General features: G+C 45.0%; 1 protein-coding gene across 2 annotated transcripts in view; it reads right to left on the bottom strand.

The window, feature by feature from the left end:
* The window catches only part of TBX15 (T-box transcription factor 15), a 104,094-nt gene that overhangs the window by 74,194 nt on the left and 10,370 nt on the right, over positions 1–19,530 (bottom strand). Inside the window, exon 1 of one of the 2 annotated variants that reach the window (XM_044239014.1) lies at positions 16,123–16,172. The exons of the other annotated variant lie outside the window; for it this stretch is intronic. The gene's annotated coding sequence lies outside the window, so the exon portion shown is untranslated. Of the gene's footprint in view, positions 1–16,122; positions 16,173–19,530 lie in introns of those variants that run through there. 2 annotated transcript variants of the gene reach the window in all.

The raw sequence follows: 19,530 nt of genomic DNA on the forward strand, positions 1-19,530 counted from the left end.
ATTTTAAAAATGAGATTTGACTGGGGCCCGTGGGTGGCTCAGTTGGTTAAGCCTCTGCCTTTGGTTCAGGTCATGATTGGTGTCCTGCGATCCAGTCCTGCGTTGGGCTCCCTTCGCATTGGGCAATATGCTTCTCCCTCTCCCTCTGCACTCCCCCCATGCTCTGTCTCTGTCTTTCTCTCAAATAAATAAATAAAATCTTTTTAAAATTTAGATTTGATTACAGAACATTACATTTAACTAACTATTGCTGTATTGGATGAAATGCAAAGTCCTATAGAACAACAGAAATAATTAAGTGTTGAAAATGTAACCCTACCCTTGACAGTAATCAAGGAAGAAAAAGGAAATGAAGAATTTGGTCAGCACTGGACCAATCCAATGAGTGATCAACCTTTAGCTCAGGGTGATGCCTTGACGCAATGCCCCTTCCCCAGATCCAGGTGTTGGGAGTTTCCCTAGAGCAGGGCCAGGACAAGGATGAGGTGAGTAAGGCAACATTGAAGGTAGCACCGAAAACTTTTGTAATCAAAATACACAATATTTTAATGCGATATTTTTAAAAATAAAAATTAATACAAAAATCAGTGATGAACAAAATATCCAAATATTAAATAAAGACAGTGTTATGGACTGAGTGTTTGTGTCCCCTATAATTTGTATGCTCATGCTTTAACCCCCTATGTGATGGTATTTGGAAATGGGGACTTGGAAAAATAATTAGAGCTAGAAGAGGTCATGAGGATGGGGCCCCCATAATGGGATTAGTGCCCTTTTAGGAAGGGACACCAGAGTGCACGCTCTCACTGGTATGCATGCTCTGTCTCTCTCTCTCTCTCCATTTCCATCATATGCAGACACAGGGAAAGGGCAGCCAACTGCAAGCCAGGAAGAGAGCTGTCACCAGAAACTGACTCTGCTGGACCTTGATCTTGGACTTCAGCCTTCCAAACTGAGGGAAATAAATGTCTGTTGTTTAGGCCGCCCCGTCTGCACTTTGTTGTGGCAACCCGAGTTGACTAAGACAGACAGGATGGGTACTACGGTCACTTCAAGATTTTGATATTTAGCTCACCATGGATTTTTTCACATTAAACTTGATTAATTTAATATTGCACTAAAACATTACTTACCTCGATAGTGAGGTAAGCACTGCCTCACCCGAGCACTGGCCCTGCTCTGGGAAACACAGTCTAGGGCTGAACACCGCTTCCCCCACAATATCCTCAAATATTGCCAGCAGCCTGCCCTCCCGCAGCAGAGTAGCCAAATCCCCACAGTTCCTGGCCTGTGTTCTACCAATGTCTTGCCTTGTTAGGCAATACTGAGGTGCTCACCAACTCCCTGCCAATTCCACCTGACCAGCCCTGCCTCATCTGCTTTCCAATGGCCTGGTTCCAAAGAAGGGAAATATTAAACAGATGTCTCTTCACGGGGCGGGGGGGGGGGGGGGGAGGGGCAAGATAGAGGTTGGAGCAGTAAGTGAAATGGCAGGTTGGGGGCGGGGGGAGTCGAAGACAGGGTTAAGTGGCCGGGTATTACTCATACTACTTAACAGGGAGGCTCGCTCAGAGAAGAGACATCCTACCAGTCATCTTCCCTTAGACATATACACATAATGGGAAAGTAAACGCAGGTTCTGGTAACTTCCCTGGAGGGAGAAGGTAGGGATGAAGAAGAGAGGGGAGGTGGGGCGCCTGGGTGGCTCAGTGGGCTAAAGCCTCTGCCTTCAGCTCAGGTCATGATCCCAGGGTCCTGGGATCGAGCCCCACGTCGGGCTCTCTGCTCCACAGGGAACCTACTTTCTCCCCTCTCTTCTCTCTGCCTGCCTCTCTGCCTACTTGTGATTTTTCTTTCTCTCTGTCAAATAAATAAAATCTTAAAAAAAAAAAAAAAGAAGAGAGGGGAGGTGGGGCGGATGAAGGAAGGGTCCACACCAGGAGCGGGACTGGGGCTTCCCATATTTATCTCACTGAGTCCTCCCACCTCAGAGTGCTGGGCTGGAAAGGAGTCCCTCTGCCCCACTGCCAGAAAGCTTTCAGGCGCCTGAGAGCCTGTATTTATAGACATCTGCGCGAGAGACCATCAGCTCTCCCTGCCGGAAGGCAGAAAGCTGTGGTCTGCCAGGTGCACTCCTGCATCAGAACATGAAATGTACGAGGTGTCTCGGGCTGGTGCCTGAGAGATGATGGTCCTTGATATTTCCAGAACCTGACCTCTGTCAGCACTGCAGGGGCTCCAGTCTCTGTAGCTGGAAAACACACGCCGTCGGCGCCAAGCTAGGCTGAGCCCTCCCTGAGTTACCGTGGCGGCCGTACCTGTTTGATTGCTGTGTGTTTTGCCCATCTCCTAAAATCGCCCTGCCACCCTGAGCACCCTGAGCAAAAGGCAGAGCTGTGCTCTGCAGAAGCAGGTCATTCCTCCACCAGGCTCCTAATTCATCATCCTCAAATAGAGAATGAACTCAGTTCAGGGTGCGACGAGAGCTACCTCCAGCCCAAGTGAGAGAGAGATGAACTCTGACTTCAAAACCAGAATAAGCACATGTGTCTGCAACAAATTCAACATTTCCAAAAACACTGTGATTAAGACTTGAGTTAGGAGCCAATTTCTCCTCCTTGTAGGAGAAACACCTGGAATATATTGCCTCAGGGTAGAACAGAGAGGCATGTTTCCCGTGGCTTCCCAGAGAGGAGAATTCCGTGGAGGAGACCAGCTTTCTCTGCCTCTCTCCTGCACTCCAAAAGGAGACCCAGCAATTCCTAGATCATCAAGCCAACTGCAGCCCTGCAGGCCAGCTGAGTCGTCCCTGGAGCAAAACAAAACTTGGAGAGAGAAAGAAAAATAAAGAAGAGAAAGCAGGAAGGCAGAGCAAGGGAGGGGAGCATCTGGCAGGAGCTAGAGGGTCTGAGTGAGGCTGGATGAGGGGACCCCTCCGCTATTTCTGCCTCTGCTTTTGGCGGCCTCTCTTTCTTGCTGTTTATGGGCCTGACGTGACTTTCTGCCCAAGTACACCCCTGCACTGCACTGCAAAACTTGCCACCTTCCATACAGTCTGAGTTCCATCTGATTCACGCCAGGAAGCTCTGGTTTCAGGAGCCCAGGACATTGTTGCAACTGGACAGAAGCAACAATGCAAATCAGAGGCCAAGAACATCTGTAGCTTCTCACCGCACTTGCCACCAGCCAGTTCCCCCATCTAACCTTAGAGGTGACGAACTTGGGTGACCAGATTCCGTGACGGAGCTCCTCCAGCTTTTGGTATAAGCAGCTACCAGCTTCCCAAGACCCCCAAAAGAGGGAGCCGGGTCCAAAAAGCACAGAGTTTGCACAGCAGCACAGGGTGACCAGGAGCCCAAATTGGAGAATGAAGGGAAGGACCTCGGGAACACAGGCCAGGGCAGGAAGCACAGGGCTGTAATTTACAGGACGTGACACAGTCCCCCCCAAGCAGGCTAGTGTTCCCTCAGGATCAGGCCTTCATGTTCCAAAGCTGAGCAGGCATAAGGAAACAGGGACCAGTGGCCACTCTGACTCAATCAAATGTTTGCTAGTCATCGCTCTGAAGGGGGGAGGGCCAGCTTGAACCGAAGCCTGGTCCACACAGCAGCGGCTTGAAGTGCAATTTAATCATCCTGGGCTTGGTCCAACTCATCCTGTCAGTGTGAGGGAGGAACAATTTGTTACCGCTGCTGTCATGGGCACTGGGTAGCCGTAGCCAGAGACCTGCAGGCAGCAGGCCCAGCAGAGGCAGGAGCAGAAGAAGGGGGGTCGTAGTGGTATCGGCTGTGGGGGCGGCAGAGAGCAGAGGCTCCAGCAAACATAGGGAATTCATACAAGGTCCTCCTTCATCCAGGCTCTGCTTCTGGGACACCTGGAGGGAATCGAGAAACTAGGAGTGACGTCTCGGCTCCTTCCCAGCCCAGGCCGGGTCAGGTGCCCCTGCTCTGTGCACCCACACACTCAGCACACACTCCGTGGGAGTGCTTATCACCTGGGTTCCATTTCTCTGTTGACGTACGTCTTCTTGGGAGCGGGGACTGTGTTTATCTGTCTTTCTGCCTCCCGGCACCCAGTAGTCTGGCTGCAAGGTTCACGCTTGACTGAATGAACTATCATTGTGACAAGAGTGTGATCGGTCCCCTCTGCTGACCTGGGGGGAGCCGCTGTGTCGTAACGCACACTCAGCGTTTCCTAGCACGGAGTTGGGATGAGGCGGCCATCTTTTCTAGGACAAAGGAGCGTGACTCAGGCCTTGTCTGTCCCTGCCATGCAGACAGACCTGTCCTGACTCAGCTCTGATCTCCCCATCCTTCTCTTTCCCCATCCGACGCTTTATCATCTGATTTGCTACTATCACACGGATCTTCCTAAGGCACAGTTCTGATGACCTGCTAATGTTAACGGAGCACTAAACTACGGACGACTTTATGTAATTCTTAAAACAAACCTTTACGGGTAAGGAAACTGAAGTAAGGGGAAGTTAAGCCACCTGCCCGGAGTTTTCAGAGCCAGTCAAGGATGGACGCAGTCACAACTGAAACCCAGTCTAAGCTCGTCACTATTCTCCTCAAAATCTTGCTGGAATTCCAAATACCTAGTCATTTATTCTTTGTGCCTACATTTTAAAGACCTTGGGCAGGGACTGTTCCTTACTCATCTGCACACTGTAAGTGTTCAATAAATACTTGTTAAATTTAGCTGAATGAACTATTTGTCTTAGGACTCCTGTAAAAACTACCTGAAGAGCTCGTGCATGGGTCAAAGAAAGCATAGCACAAGGATCGAATAAGCACCATGCATCATGACCACTCACAGCCATTCTTTAGGCAGAGGGGGGATAGCCATGTAGGCATCTTACCCTGGGTCCCCCTCCAGGCTTTTCCAGGGGTCCCAATTCTTTCCTACTACAGGAAGGGATAAACACCCTTCATATATTTCCTCTCACTCCCAACTGCAAGGAAAACAGTAACACTAATTAGTTGTAACAGGGTGTTCATTTCACACAGTTCTCAGCAGGCTGCCCTGCTGTTCTTTGAAATGGTCTGGAAACAGCCTTGATTTTAAACATCTGAAGATAATTGAACCAAAGTTGCACCCAGAAACCCTGAGTGACATGCCTTTTATTCTCTCTCTCACTAACAAGAAATGTTTGCTGCCATTTCTTATTTACTCAACACCTTGAAAGCCTCCGGCACTGAACACTTGCACTCCAGGATCCTAAAAGAATAAGTTAAAATAATGATTGGTAGTAAATGGAGGAGCAGGGAAGCCTGAGAGATTAAACAAAACCCTATGCCTCTTTAAAGGGAAGAAGGAATTGCCCTATAGACGTATAAAGTTAAGTTCTGTACCTGGAAAAAAATGGGAAGTTGTGGGGGGAGAGAGCTGAAGAGAATTTATGACAAGATCAATTTGCAAACATTTTTCAAAGACAAGGATATTAGTTAGTGAAGATGGAAACATTTTCTAATAAATTGTTAGCAAATGGGTGGGAAAACAGGTTGTCATACCCTGTGGGTAGAAGTGTAAATTACACCTTTTGGGTGAGGGCAATTTTGGAACACCTATCAAAATGTTAAATGCGGTAGCTTCAAGTATACAAGTCTACTTCTAGAATTTATTCTATAAATACTGTCACAAGGGTAACCCAAAATAACGAGGGAGCTATCTTTATAGAAGCAAATGACTGAAGACAACCTAAAAGTCCATTAACATAGGTTTGATAAAACCTATGCTAGCCCCACAAAATGGAATACTATGTGTCCTTTAAAACAGCAGGGAGAGGAACTCCTAAGTATGTCCATTTAATGCTTGGTAGTATAACAATTCAAAACCAAAGTCATAAGGTCAAAGTTATGTGCATTACGCCACACTTAGTGTTTTAATTGTAAAGGCTTGTGTATTTGCATATGTATGTACTTATACAAAATGATTCATACATATCACTCCTACAATGACTCGGATACCTCCTGCATCTATCTGAAATGAGCCAAAAGACACTGGTAATGGTGACAGGTCCTGGGATCATAAACTAGGGGACCAGGGATGGCAGATTACTTTTCACTTTATGCTTTAATTACCTTTTGTGCTACCAGTACTGTTTAAAATAGGTAGAGATTATCGGAGCGTTTTTCTTTTTTTGATTTATAAGCAAAAAAGGAGAGTCAGTAACAACTGTCACAGCCAGTTAGAGAATGGAAACTTGCAGCTCAGCAAGATCAGACACAGATCCTAGTACTTTAAGAGGAAAAGAAGAATGGACCTATCCTGTGATTTTGAGGCTTTGATTCCAGTCTTCGCAGGGGAAACCCTCAAACACATTTGCGAAGCAGACAGCGATTCAACAGGAATAGAGGTAATGAGTCAACAAGCCCCACCCCCAGAAGGAGGGACCTGACAATCTCCGTCCTTCAGCAGGGATTTAACAAACAGCGCAGAGCAAGTGCTCTTGGGTCTACGGGGCAGCCGCAGAGGAAACATACAAGTAGACATTTTGGGCCAGAAACACGGGCTCCTCCAAAAGAGTGAAGGAAACTCTCCACGTCGCTAACGCCTGCCAAAGGCGTAGCCCTCAGCTAGACCTCTGCAGCACTCGAGGAAATCCCACTGCACACACTCAGATGCCCTCACTGTATACAGCCCTATTCCGCCTGCTTCCAGAACAACCTCTCACCTCCCACCCCACTGCTGGCGTAAGGGAAGCACGGTGGACCGAGGCTGGTGGGGCACGATGTTCACGAGAAATCCACAGGCCTCTCCCGGAGCTCTACTCATCCTTGGCTATTTGGGGACAACTTGTCTTCATCTGCTGTCCCACCCCTAGAATAAGATGACTGGTAGCTCCATTCCGTGTGGTTTGGAGAGAATCAAAAGAGAGTAACGTAAATTTTCAGACCAGAACAAAGCTTTGAGAAAATAAACTTCTATGCAAATGTAAAATATTAGCAGTATTCCACAAGATCTTTTTGGTGAAAAGTCAGCAATTTGACGACATTGTACAGTCTGTTGGTTCAGTCAAAACAGTCAGTCACACTCACAAAACCCAAAGTTATGATTCGTTCATTAACTGCCCCACACAGAAATTAAGGCCGTATTGCCAGGCGTGGGTGGTATAAGGACTGGACCCACAGAGAGAAGCCAGACTCCGGACTTCCGGATAATGCCAAGTCTGGTCAAGGAAATACGGAAACTGATGATCGTACCCCATACCACCACTACTACATTTTGTTAGAGATACGAACACAGTGGCACTGGAGAAAAACCAAAGGGCTGACCCTGTGATACTCACAGTATCAGCCTTCAAATACAGACAAAAGCAAACACCAAGGTATATGGACTAATGACAATTGCTCACAAAACTGCCCATGCATCTCGTACGGAACCTGACAGAAATTAGCAATAATTTTTGTGACCGAATGTTCATCAACATATTTCTTTAGTATCATTCTGAGGTAGTCAAGGCTCTCATCAAAAAATCACAAAACTGGGACGCCTGGGTGGCTCAGTTGGTTGGACGACTGCCTTCGGCTCAGGTCATGATCCCGGAGTCCCGGGATCGAGTCCCACATCGGGCTCCCAGCTCCACGGGGAGTCTGCTTCTCCCTCTGATCTTCTCCTCGCTCATGCTCTCTCTCACTGTCTCTCTCTCAAATAAATAAATAAAATCTTTAAAAAAAAAAAATCACAAAACTAAGAGACCAAAAGTGACCCTATCACAGGTGGTCATTCCAGTTTTCACAGTCATAGGAACACTGGGTAAAAATTTTAAAAATGGGGGCACCTGGGATGCTCAGTCAGTAAAGTGTCTGCCTTTGGCTCAGGTCGTGATCTCAGGGCCCTGGGATCGAGCCCCATGTCGGGTTCCCTGCTCAGTCTGCCTCTCCCTCTTCCCCTCCCCCCCTCATGCTCACGTGTGCATGCTCTCTCTCTCTCTCAAATAAATAAAATCTTTTTTAAAAAAATAAAGAAATGACCTGCAAGGAGGAGCATTACTAGACAGTATTTTAATCAAGAGAGCTTCAAATAATATGCTCACCACCAAATACAGGTTTTATGTTCCCCATGTGCCTGAAAAATATAGCTGTATTCCTCCCACTAAACTCCACTGATCCCATGCATCAGTTAAGAGGAGGAGACTGAGAAGTGGAAGATAAAACACACCAAGCAGCTGTCTAGAGCCATGTAGACAAAAATAAAGGTTAATCAAAGGTTTCACTTTTAAACTTAGGTTTTATTCAACCTGGGGTTCCATTCGGGACTAAATATCATTCTAAGAGTTGCAAATGTTGGGCTGAGCTCCCTGAATTAACCTGCATAAAATTAAATTTAATTCTAATTTAATTCCCTTCCAGAATGGTATTCTATTGCCAATATGAAAACCCTGAAGGAGTTTCATTTTCCATGACCTTTATAAAACAACAAGTTGTATTTGCCACAACCAGAAAAACATCCTGAGCCTTATTTGTCTAGGGAGCCTGTAATCAGATATTATTTACAGGCCCTCATTATTTCAAAAGCCACTCGTCATTCCTATTAAAACAAAAAGTAATTTTCTGATGTTGTTATAATAACAAATGTTCTCAGATATGACATTTATTTGGGGGTTAGCAGAACAATAGTCTTAAAAATACAGGTTCCAGAGAATTCTTGTCATATGCCGAACATGCAGTGACCAGTCCCCTCCTGGGCATTCTGAAGGAAAACACAGTGGTAGAGAGCAGTGGTTTCCAAACCTGGTTGCCCATCAGAAATCATCTGAGGGGGGCACCTGGGTGGCTCAGTGGGTTAAGCCACTGCCTTCGGCTCAGGTCATGATCTCAGGGTCCTGGGATCGAGTCCCGCATCGGGCTCTCTGCTCAGCAGGGAGCCTGCTTCCTCTTCTCTCTTTCTCTGCCTGCCTCTCTGCCTACTTGTGATCTCTCTCTGTCAAATAAATAAATAAAATCTTTAAAAAAAAAAAATCATCTGAGGACTTCTCCAAAATAGACTTTACCACCTCCTCCCGTTTCAGATGCCCTAAAAGAAGTCAACCATGTTGGGGCCCCAGAATCTGTTCTGGAAACACACCCTTCAGATATACCGGGCAGAGACAGCATAGTACAGACCTTTGTTTGATATATGGCATTCTTTTTTTTTTTTAAGACTTTATGTATTTATTTGAGAGAAAGAGAGAGCATAAGCAAGGGGAGAGGGAGAGGGAGAAGCAGACTCCCCACTGAGCAGAGAGCCGAACACAGGGCTCCATCCCAGGACCCTGAGATCATGACCTGAGCCGAAGGCAGATGCTTCACCATCTGAGCCATCCAGGTGCCCCTGGCATTCTTTAAAACAACAACAAAACATGTGGGCAAAATCAGAGGAGAAAAGGTGGTCCTGAGGGCTTAACAGTTTTTGAACAAAGTAGAAATTTGAGTGTGGACTGACTAAGATGGTATCAAGGAACACGTATTGATCATGTTATGTGTGATGATGTCATTGTATCTAGGTTAGCAGATGATCCTCTTCAGAGGTCTACTCAAGTACTAAAGTACTTAGCGGTAAAATGCCAGAAAGCCTGAGGCTTGCCTTAAAATGCTCCATCCAAGGAAGCCTGGATGGCTCAGTTGGTTAAGCACCTGCCTTTGGCTCAGGTCAGGATCTCAGGGTCCTGGTCCTGGTCCTGCACAGCAGGGAGCCTACCCCTCCCTCTGCCCTTCCTCCTGCCTATGCACACATGTGCTAGCTCCCTCTCTCTCAAATAAATAAAATCTTAAAAATACATATATACATACATACATACATACATAAAATGCTCCAGCAAAATAGAAGAGAGATATTGGGCAAGTTCAGCAAGAACAGTGATGACAGTGAAGGTGAAGGGAAGGTTTGGGAGGGTCCCCAATGCTTCCATGGTGAGAAAGTTCCTAATAAAATGTTCGGTTGTCTCAAAGAGAACAATAATAGTAGCCAGACATGGCTGTTTTCCACTACTTCTCAAAGACAGCTGGGTGCCATGCTGCCTTCTCCCCAATTTGCATCCAGAAGTAAGGGTGCCAAGAGGCCAGATGATTTTCTTGGATTTTCCTGCTACTAGGAGGTGGCTAACATTTTTCCCTTATAAGAAGACTTTCCGAATCTGAGGGTTGCTGGAGGGGAAGGGAGCACGGGGATGGGGTCACTGGGTGATGGGCATTAAGGTGGGCACTATGTGTTGGCTAACTGAATTTAAATCAAACAAAAAAGACTTTCCATTCAGTATTCTATCCCAAAAATGGAAATAGGGCCCTTTCCCTAACTGTAACATAAGCAACGTTTTTGAAGTTGACCCTGGTAAACTATTTCAAATTCTTCTTTGAGAAATTCTCTGAAACAGGATGCTGTCATTTTCAAGCAGTAATCATGGAATCTGTGAGCTTGGCCAAAGCAAGAGGTGAAATTCAAGTCATCAAATATACAAAACGTGTCCATTTCACAAACGTGTCCAAGATCACACCTACAGGCCCAACAAAAATACAAAACCCTGGCATTACTTACGTGATGGGTATTTGCCTTCACTTAATCAATGGATTTTTTTTTTTTTTGCCCTGCATAGCATTCCACTCTAGAATACCTGAAAACAGCAAACAACCATTGTACATTGAAAAGTAAGTTTATCATCCAGAAATTCTATTCCCCATTTGGCAAAAACCCACATACTCCAGAGTAAGGTATAGCAGTACCTAATTATCAATCCCACTGGTTAACATTAAGTAGGAATTTATTTACAGGGTTTACTCAATATCAGAAGACTTGGTGCCAGTATTACTTTGCACTCATAGGTAAACTGCTTTGATGACGCCGCTACATGAGGAAGGAAAGACCCAGAAGCTCTAAGCATGAAACTAGTTGGAGGGGCTGGTGGCACTTGTTTGGGCTTCTGAAAAAGGGTGCTGGTGCCACACTTCCCATCTAAAGAGAACACGTGATGCGGATGTTGGATTCAGGTTTGCAGTGAACACGCCCCCTGAGCCAGACACAGAGAGCATCTGTTTGTCCAGAGCCCCCTCCAGACAAAGATATGGGGCCTCACACTCAACCCTGAGTATCAGGCACTTCAGCGTTTGGGGGGTTTTTTGTTTTGTTTTGTTTTTTGTTTTGTTTTTAGGTATAAAGACAGAATTTCCCTAAGACAGAATAGCCCAGGTATCATAATCAATGTGTCACCTACCAGGGACTATTAGCAAGAGCTGGTTAAAGAGAAGCTTCTAAAATCATGAAAGGCAACTGGCAAGATGGTCAGAGCGTCTCTTTCCCCCAAAGTATCTGTGCCAAGTTCTTTCGCATCCTGGACCAAGGTGCTTACTCCCTCTCAAAGGGGACGCCTTCCCTTCATCCTACAGGCTCAAGAGCCTATCATTTTCTTCTCCACCCCACATCTTTGTGAAATAGAAAACAAAGGAGCTCAATCTGTGCGATTACCACAAGGGCCACAAGGCAGTGACTTTCTGGAATTATATCTGTGGTTACTGCTCCTGACCTTCTAGACTATGAGAGACCTTAAAAAAGCCTAGTTAAGAATCAGGATGCCACTGAGGAGGGCACATGATGTGATGAGCACTGGGTGTTATATGCAACTAATGTATCATTGAACATTATATCAAAAACCAATGATGTACTATATTATTGGCTAATTGGATTTAAAAAAAGAATCAGGATGCTAATGCATGAATGATGAAATTTTTTAAAATTCATTTGACAGAGAGAGAGAGAGCACAGGCAGGGAGAGAGGCAGGCAGAGGGGAAGCAGACTCCCCACTCAGCAAGGAGCCAGACATGGGACTCGATCCCAGGACCCTAGGATAATGCCCTGAGCCAAAGGCAGACACCCAACCAACTGAGCCACCCAGGTGCCCCATGAATAATGAAATTTCAAACCCCTTATGGACAATATAGGATACACTACATACAGCATCTGAAGAACCCTGTTGGTCTTCAGAGGTTTGTCAGTAGGGTCCTCCATGATCCACAATTAGATACGAGTGCATGCCTGTGTGCCCCATCCCCAAGTTCAAGTTTCTGAAACACATTCTCTTTCTAAAGAGGATCCAGAATAAACACTGTGTTGGAATGGTGGGCTCCCAGATGACACCAGGACATTAAAAAATACCCAGAGTCTGTTGGCAATTAACATTTACAGGATCATCTTGAGGAAGTAGCCTCATGATTCAGGATCAAAAATGTTCAACCAGAGAAAGACTCAAATGATCCTACTTGTTTACATATAAAGTGCAGAGAAGCTCTCTTTTCCCACAACTTGGAGCTTCAGGTCTGTTGACCTCCATGGAAGTTTGCTTCCAGTTTGCTGTATGCAGAATGTAATAATGGCTTGGAAGCCACGAGCCCTGGGAAACCATAATGACATCGGGTTGGTCCCAGTGACTAGCCACCACTGTGGGCACAGTAGCTGAGAGCCCTAACAAGACAAGTTTGGAGAGCTTTTTCCTCTAAAGCAGGTTCCAGATACTCACAGCTGTAAGGCACATCGTGAGGCATAAAGGATGAAAGGAAATGGCAAACTGAGACTGTTTTTCCCCTTAATGATCTGAGTCAGAGCCGGGATAGCACTAAGGCTCTTCTTCGTAACTGACAGGTCCCAAAAAGTACTTGGCTCTTGGTACGTCTCAGTCCCTGACTCTTCTTTATGACTGTACTGGTTCTGAAATGCATTCTCACAGAACTCCCTTACATCCCTCACGCCCCTGCCCTGCTCAAAACTTACCTTATGGTTCAGAGGATTTTCTCCTTTTTCCTCCTGACAATTTGCCTTTCCCCACATCTTGGGGCCAAGCCCTGAGCTGGGACCTCCTGTCACTTCACTCACATATTCAGACTGCTCAGGGGAAGGAAACACCAGAAGAATTGCTGTCATTCTGCTTCAGTTCAACGGAACTCTGTGCTGCTTTCTTGGGAAAACACATGCAATATGTCTTTCATTTGGAGATATTTTTGCACTTCAGTTTAGCACTGGGGATTTTCAGATTGCCTTTTATTCTATTTCTTTTTCTCCCATGCTGGGCAGGAAACAGAGGCTGCCACGGACATAAGGCTTGAAAAAAAACAGGGTGGGATGGGGCAGAGGTACACCCACAGACTAACCATGATTCTAAATTGCTGATACCTCATCAGGAGAGAGCTTCCAAAATAGGCTCCATTCAGAAAGCATTCAGCAATCAGCTACAAAAATGCCTTATTAGTAGTGCAATTAGACTGCCTCTCCTTCTTACTAAAATCCAGTGGTCTTATCTCTATTAGAGATAGAGAGACTCTAGAATATAGAGACATCAATTGACACGTCCAAGATCACACCTACAGGCAACTGGCAGACACCTCATGCTGGGTGTCTAGGACCATCTTGAAGCCAAATCATCCGCAAAGTGGCTGTAACGGTTACAAAATCCATCACTAAAGTCTGACAACTACGGATTCCATTTTACAAATGTTCAGAGCTAACAGCAATTCAGAGATGAGTAAGACACAGTGGTCCCCAGGGTTTTCCACTTTAGTCCATTTCTGAAACAAATATGCTCTCCAAAAAGTTATCCTTCAAGGCAAAATGTGTTAAATGTCATAAGAAAAGTACAAAGCATTAAGTTTTATAGGATTCCACTTTACCCCTTCTCCAGGGACCAGTTTTAAAATGTAGAAAAGTGCAATAGAAAGCACTATGTGAGAGTGTGTGTGTGTGTGTGTGTGTGCATTTGTACAAAGATAGCCACAGAACAAAGAGAGATGGCTAGGCACTGTCTCATGGCTATAGGCATCAGTTACTCAAGAGTTGAAAAGCATGTGTCTATCTAACAGGACAGCAGGAAGATAACAGGCATATATCCTGCCAAAGAAAGAAACACTAAAGTCAAGTTATTGGCTTGTTGGTAAGCCTGTAGTCTTCCATTTTATGAAGCCAAAAGCAAGACAGAAGCCTTGCTCAGAAATGGTCTAATCAGATTACTTGAAGACCTCCTCTCAAGAGGAGCTTGCTGATGAGGGAAGTCAACAAAGGACCCTGTGTGTTTACCATCTCGGTTACTCCTTTGAGAGCTGAATATCATCTAGCTGAGACTCCTTTATGACTACAAAATGAAAGAAGGACACTGGCGCCATTTTGAGAGGAAGCCATAAAGAGACCCCATTTGTACCAAATTGCCCTTTTTCATCTGGGAAGATTTCTGTAATACTAAGTGCTCAAGATGGGTCTTGAAAGCAGGATAAACTCTCTTCAGGAGAAATTTTAGGCAAGGAGAAGGGACAGAGTGTTCCAAACTGGAGGAGGAGCAGGAGCAACTGCTTGGGGGATGATTAAAAAGACTGTGTAGAAAGGAAATGAAAGCAGGAACTCAAAAAAGATACTCTGCACTCCCGTGTTCGCTGTAGCAATTATTCACAATAGCTAAGATATGAAAACAAGTGTCTACTTGTTTTCAACGGGTGAATAAATAAAGATGTTAGATAGATAGCAGCCAGAGACAGTAGAATATTACTCAGAGAAAGAAGGAAATCCTCCCATTTTCCATAGTATGAATGGACATTGAGCACATATTGCTGAATGAAATAAGTCAGAGAAACACAAATCCTGCATGATTTCACTTCTATGTGGAATCTCAAAAAGCAGAACTCTTAAAAACCGAGTAGAATGATGGTTACCAGGGGCTGGGGGGTTGTGGAATCAGGGAGCTGTCAGTCAAAGAAAACAAAACTTAGAGTGAGAAGATAAATATTAAGATCTAATGAAGAACATTGTGATTATAGTTGACAACACTGTATTATATACTTTAAAGTTGCTAAGAGAATACATCCTAAATTTCTCTACCACAAAAGGTGGTAATCATATTACAATATATAAATGTATCAAGTCAACACACTGTGCACCTTAAACTTACACAGTGTGGATGTCAATTATGTGTCCACTTAAAAAATTAGTCAGCCTCTGTGAATGAACATGCTATGAATGGGGCAGCAAAGGCTGTCAGCTAAGAAGACTGGCACTCACCAAAAAGTTTCCCATCAGAACACTGAAGAGTTTCTGAGTTTTCTCAATTTACTAAAAGTATAAGCTGATCAAGGGAGACAAATGCTTATACAGGGCACATTCTATGACCCTGCCACTGTGCCAGAAGTGCTTCAACTTTGTTATCTCAAGGACTTCTCAACAGCAACCCTGCAGCAGGCCAGAGTCCCCTCAGCCTCCATGTACTCAGCTGAGGCACAGTGAAGTCACTTGCCCAAAGCCACATGGCCAGAACTATGCATCCTAACTGCCCCACACCGTGTTCTCGGCTGTGTTCGGCCGCATCCCTGCCCTCCATCTGTTGTCTTAGTCTCCCACACCAGCCAGTCCCTTCTGCTTGTGAGATATGAAGGACCGTCTACTTTCCAAAATATTCCACAATTAATCCTCAATAGAGGTCATCCAATGCAATACAGGGTTGGTACTAACCTGAGAAGATAATGCCCCCACCTCAAAAACCTCAAAATTTTTGAAAGATGCTGGATAAAAACCTCTCAAAAGTTTACCTATACACATGCCCCAAAATTGCCCTTGCAATAAAGCCAGATATGTCATTCTCAACACTCAACAGCAATGAGCCACACAGCTGTGGAAGCCTTAACAGCTTGGGCAGGAAAACAGACAAGCAAAGAAAAAGAAGAATGTAGTCAAGCCCCAGGAAAAAATGTTAACATCCGGAACCAATTCACCCACGCAGGCTGGGGGAACTGTTCCTCCCAGCTCTCCTTAACACCCCTCAGCATCCCTGCCAGCCCTCCCCTACACATACACATACACACATGCACGCGCGCACACACACACACACACACACACACACACTCCACGGGGCTGCCTTCACTATTTGCTCATTCCTACACCCGTCAGATTGTCCTGTGTCTGTAGGGAGTGCCTCCTGCACTACCTACCACCCAGTCGGAATATCACAGAGATGGCTTAAATCTCTGTGATGTCACAGTCTAATCTGGGTAATGCACAGTTGCACCAGATGGGATCTAACATTCCCAGGATTAATATTGGCCATGCAGATAGGGCTCTGAATGCGGAGGGGGGAATGAAATGACCAAGGCATGGCTCATTTCACATCTTGCAGAATCTACCTTTGTAATTGAACAGATCTCCTGAGTGAGCTCCAGCAAACCATCCAGGATTGCAGCATTCCTCTCCTCCTCTGCCACACTCTATATTTCAAGAGTCTGGCTCCACACAGGTTCCCTGGGAAAGGAAATGGGCCCAGAGATTCATATGCTTTTGTTGATGCAAGATCATATTGAATCCCATCAATTGCTGCCTGCACAAAGTGGGGTGGGCAGTCAGGAAAACAAAGCATTAAAACAGAGACGGACTTTACATCTCTCTCTCTTTTTTAGTTTCTAAAAGCAGCTTTTCTAACACTGGGCACAACAAACAGGAATTCAATAGACCTTACAGTGACACAGCCAAGAAACACATTAATGTACAGTCCATACACTGAAATAGGGGGTGTGGTTTTTCTCCAAATCCCTGCTAGAGACATCAGACTTCCTAAGAGAGGAAGGTTACTTGGAGTGGGAGTGAAAGTGGTGGAAAGACAGTGAACAGGTGGACCAGAAACCCTGGAGCCCTTTACTAAGCTCCCGGAAACTCACCACTGGGGGCACATCTACGCAGAACATGCTAGAAGAGTGAAGGAGCACAGGGTGGAAGTGTGTCTAGGGATGAGAGATCTCTGCAAATAAGTGATGCCATACCAAATAAGGCTGCTCTAAATAGAGCTGTTACAAAATAAATGAATCAGAGCAGCCACTCAGAGGTTCAAGCTAAAGCCGGGACTCTGAGAGGGGCTGTACTTGCTGTGGGTCCTCAAGGCGGTTTCCTAATCCTTGGGCATTAAAAAGAAGCCACTGTGGAAATCAGAATCTCTTCCTTTGTAAATTCAATCCATGGCAAAGGGATTTCAGCTGTGATTGCTGAGTTTGAAAAAATCAACAGTACTTAGAAATGCACAAATTGCTCCTCACTGCAACTGATATGTTTCTAAGCTGTTCCATTTTGAATCAATTACCAATAAGATTCCATCCATCCCGTTGTGAATGGAGAAGGGAATGGGTAAAACAGGGCAGTTAAAGTTTCCCCTGAATTTCACTGCATGAGGGGATTTAGGTTGAGGAGGTTTCAGATCAAATTCACTATGTAGCCACCACATTTCAGACACTGAGATTTCTGTGCATGAAAGTCAAAGAAAAGCAAGTCAGCTTGGCATGGGTGCCCACCTCTTATTCCAAAGACCATGGCTCCCAAACTCCGCCTTATATCACTGTCATGCAGAGACTTCCTCCAGCCTGTATGGAGAAGGCACCTTAAGAGAGAGACCCTGAAACTATAAAAGAGCTCTCTCTCATTTATGATTTAATAATTTCTGTTTGGGGAAGAGCACATGCAGCAAGCATAGATTTCCATCTACAAAAGTTGAAAGTTCCCTCTAGGGCACTGAAGGGCCATGTACCGGGGAAGGCAATATTGTGTAGTGGTTAAAGATACTGGCAAGTTATTAAAACTCATTGGTCCTCAATTTCCTCATGCATAAAATGGGGAAACAATCAACTCCCTTTCAGGACTATTGGGTGAAGGCAAGGAGACAATATAAATGAAACCATGAGTATAGTGCCTGGTATAGAGTGTGCCCTCAATCCGTAGGAGTCCCTATCGGTCATCATGGTGGGCACTCTGAGAGAAGAGGATGTTTATAAGACTGGGGAAGTAAAGAAACAGCTGTCTTGGAGATAAAATGTGGTGCACAGATATGTTTAGAAGACTGAAACCTGAATTCTAGCCAGGGCAGAGTAGCTCCCCCTGCCTCTGGATGGTCAGGCAGGGCCTGAGTGTCACTGCTGAAGGGTGCTGGGCTCCATGGAGGAGGCCTTGGGAGAGATCTCAGTTCCTCTTCCCCTGGGAATGCACTTTCCTCCTCTGCTACCAGGAATCAATATAAGCAAAGTCTGGGGTGTAACTAGTTTTGTTAAAAAAAAAAATAGTAAATGATCAAATCCAGGCTTCTGTTTGCTGGAAGGAAGAAAACTGCAAAATCATGCAGCCAGATGTAAGTTCTAACACAATGGCTGGGGCTTCTGCTGTTTTCCCAAAAAAAAGACTTCCCAGTCTCCTCTTCCTGACAGTCAACTTCATTTTAGATTGTCCTTAAACTTGGTCCCTTTTTTTTTTTTTCAACTAAGCAACACCTACAATGCTTTACTGGGATTTCAATTACTAAATGCAACTGGTTCACTTTGCCCAACCTTGGGGGCCATTGGAACACAGGCTTCACAAAATGAATCTTCCTTATTGCCCATAGGATAAAACCTGACTATTTGGGGATTTCTGGGCTCCAGGTAAAAATATCAGAAACTAACCAGAAAAACATGCTTGTGTTCTTCCACTTCCCACATCCAGAAAGGCCCCTCTGTCCTCTGCTAGAGCCTAGTTCCTGGGGAGCTGGTAAAGCTGAGGCTCCCTGCACCACCCTCCTCCTACCCTCTCTTCTTACTGCATGCCAGACAGCTGGTCCTCACCCTTGAAGCCCTCTCTCCCTGCCTCAGATGCTTATTCCGAGGCTGGCTTTCTGCCTCAGCGGAACCCTGAATAGCAACAGCCCGCAAAATCCTATTTAACTTCCTTAGCCAGCCATTCCTACTCAGCTTCGCTCCTGTTTCTAACCATAGACCAAGTACCAATGGCCCTTCAAGTCCCAAACATCCCACTTAAAGCAAAAGACTGGGGAGAGCAGTGGTGCCTGCTAGATTTATAATTTGCAACAATTTCTCATCAAGCTGGTCACCAAAGTGAATACTCACTGTCAAGTCAATTGACAGGAATCACAGACACTGCCAAATCCTTTGTTCCTCTACGGGTACTAATTTAATCCTCACAACCACTTTTTTTTTAAGATTTTATTTTATTTATTTGATAGACATTGATCTCAAATAGGGGGAGAGGCAGGTAGAGAGAGAAAGAGAGAGGAGGAAGCAGGCTCCCCGCCGAGCAAAGAGCCTGATGTGGGGCTCCATCCCAGAATCCTGGGATCATGACCTGAGCTGAAGGCAGAGGCTTTGACCCACTAAGCCACCTAGGCACCCCCTCACAACCACTTTTTGATGAGTATATTTATTATTACAATTTCCTAGGTGCAGAAACTGGGTTTGGGAGAGATTAAGGAACTTGCCCAAGGTCTAGCACTTGCTAGAACCAGGTCTCAGGAACAAGCATTCTTAAGCTCAAGACCTGAGCTTTTAACCACTATATTGTATCACTCATTCATTCATTGCACCAAATAGAAATGATAATAGTAAGATTATTACTGTCTCATACCAGTGCTTTGAGATGTGTGTGTGTATGTATATGCACACACATACATACACATATACATTCTACATATATAGTTGTATATAATTTGGAATATACATGATTATCATACTGTGATTAAGAACACACATATTATATAATAATATAACATAACTATACTAGTTATACTA

The sequence above is a fragment of the Neovison vison genome, chromosome 2, assembly GCF_020171115.1.
Source record: "Neovison vison isolate M4711 chromosome 2, ASM_NN_V1, whole genome shotgun sequence".
In the NCBI taxonomy this organism is placed as follows: domain Eukaryota; kingdom Metazoa; phylum Chordata; class Mammalia; order Carnivora; family Mustelidae; genus Neogale; species Neogale vison.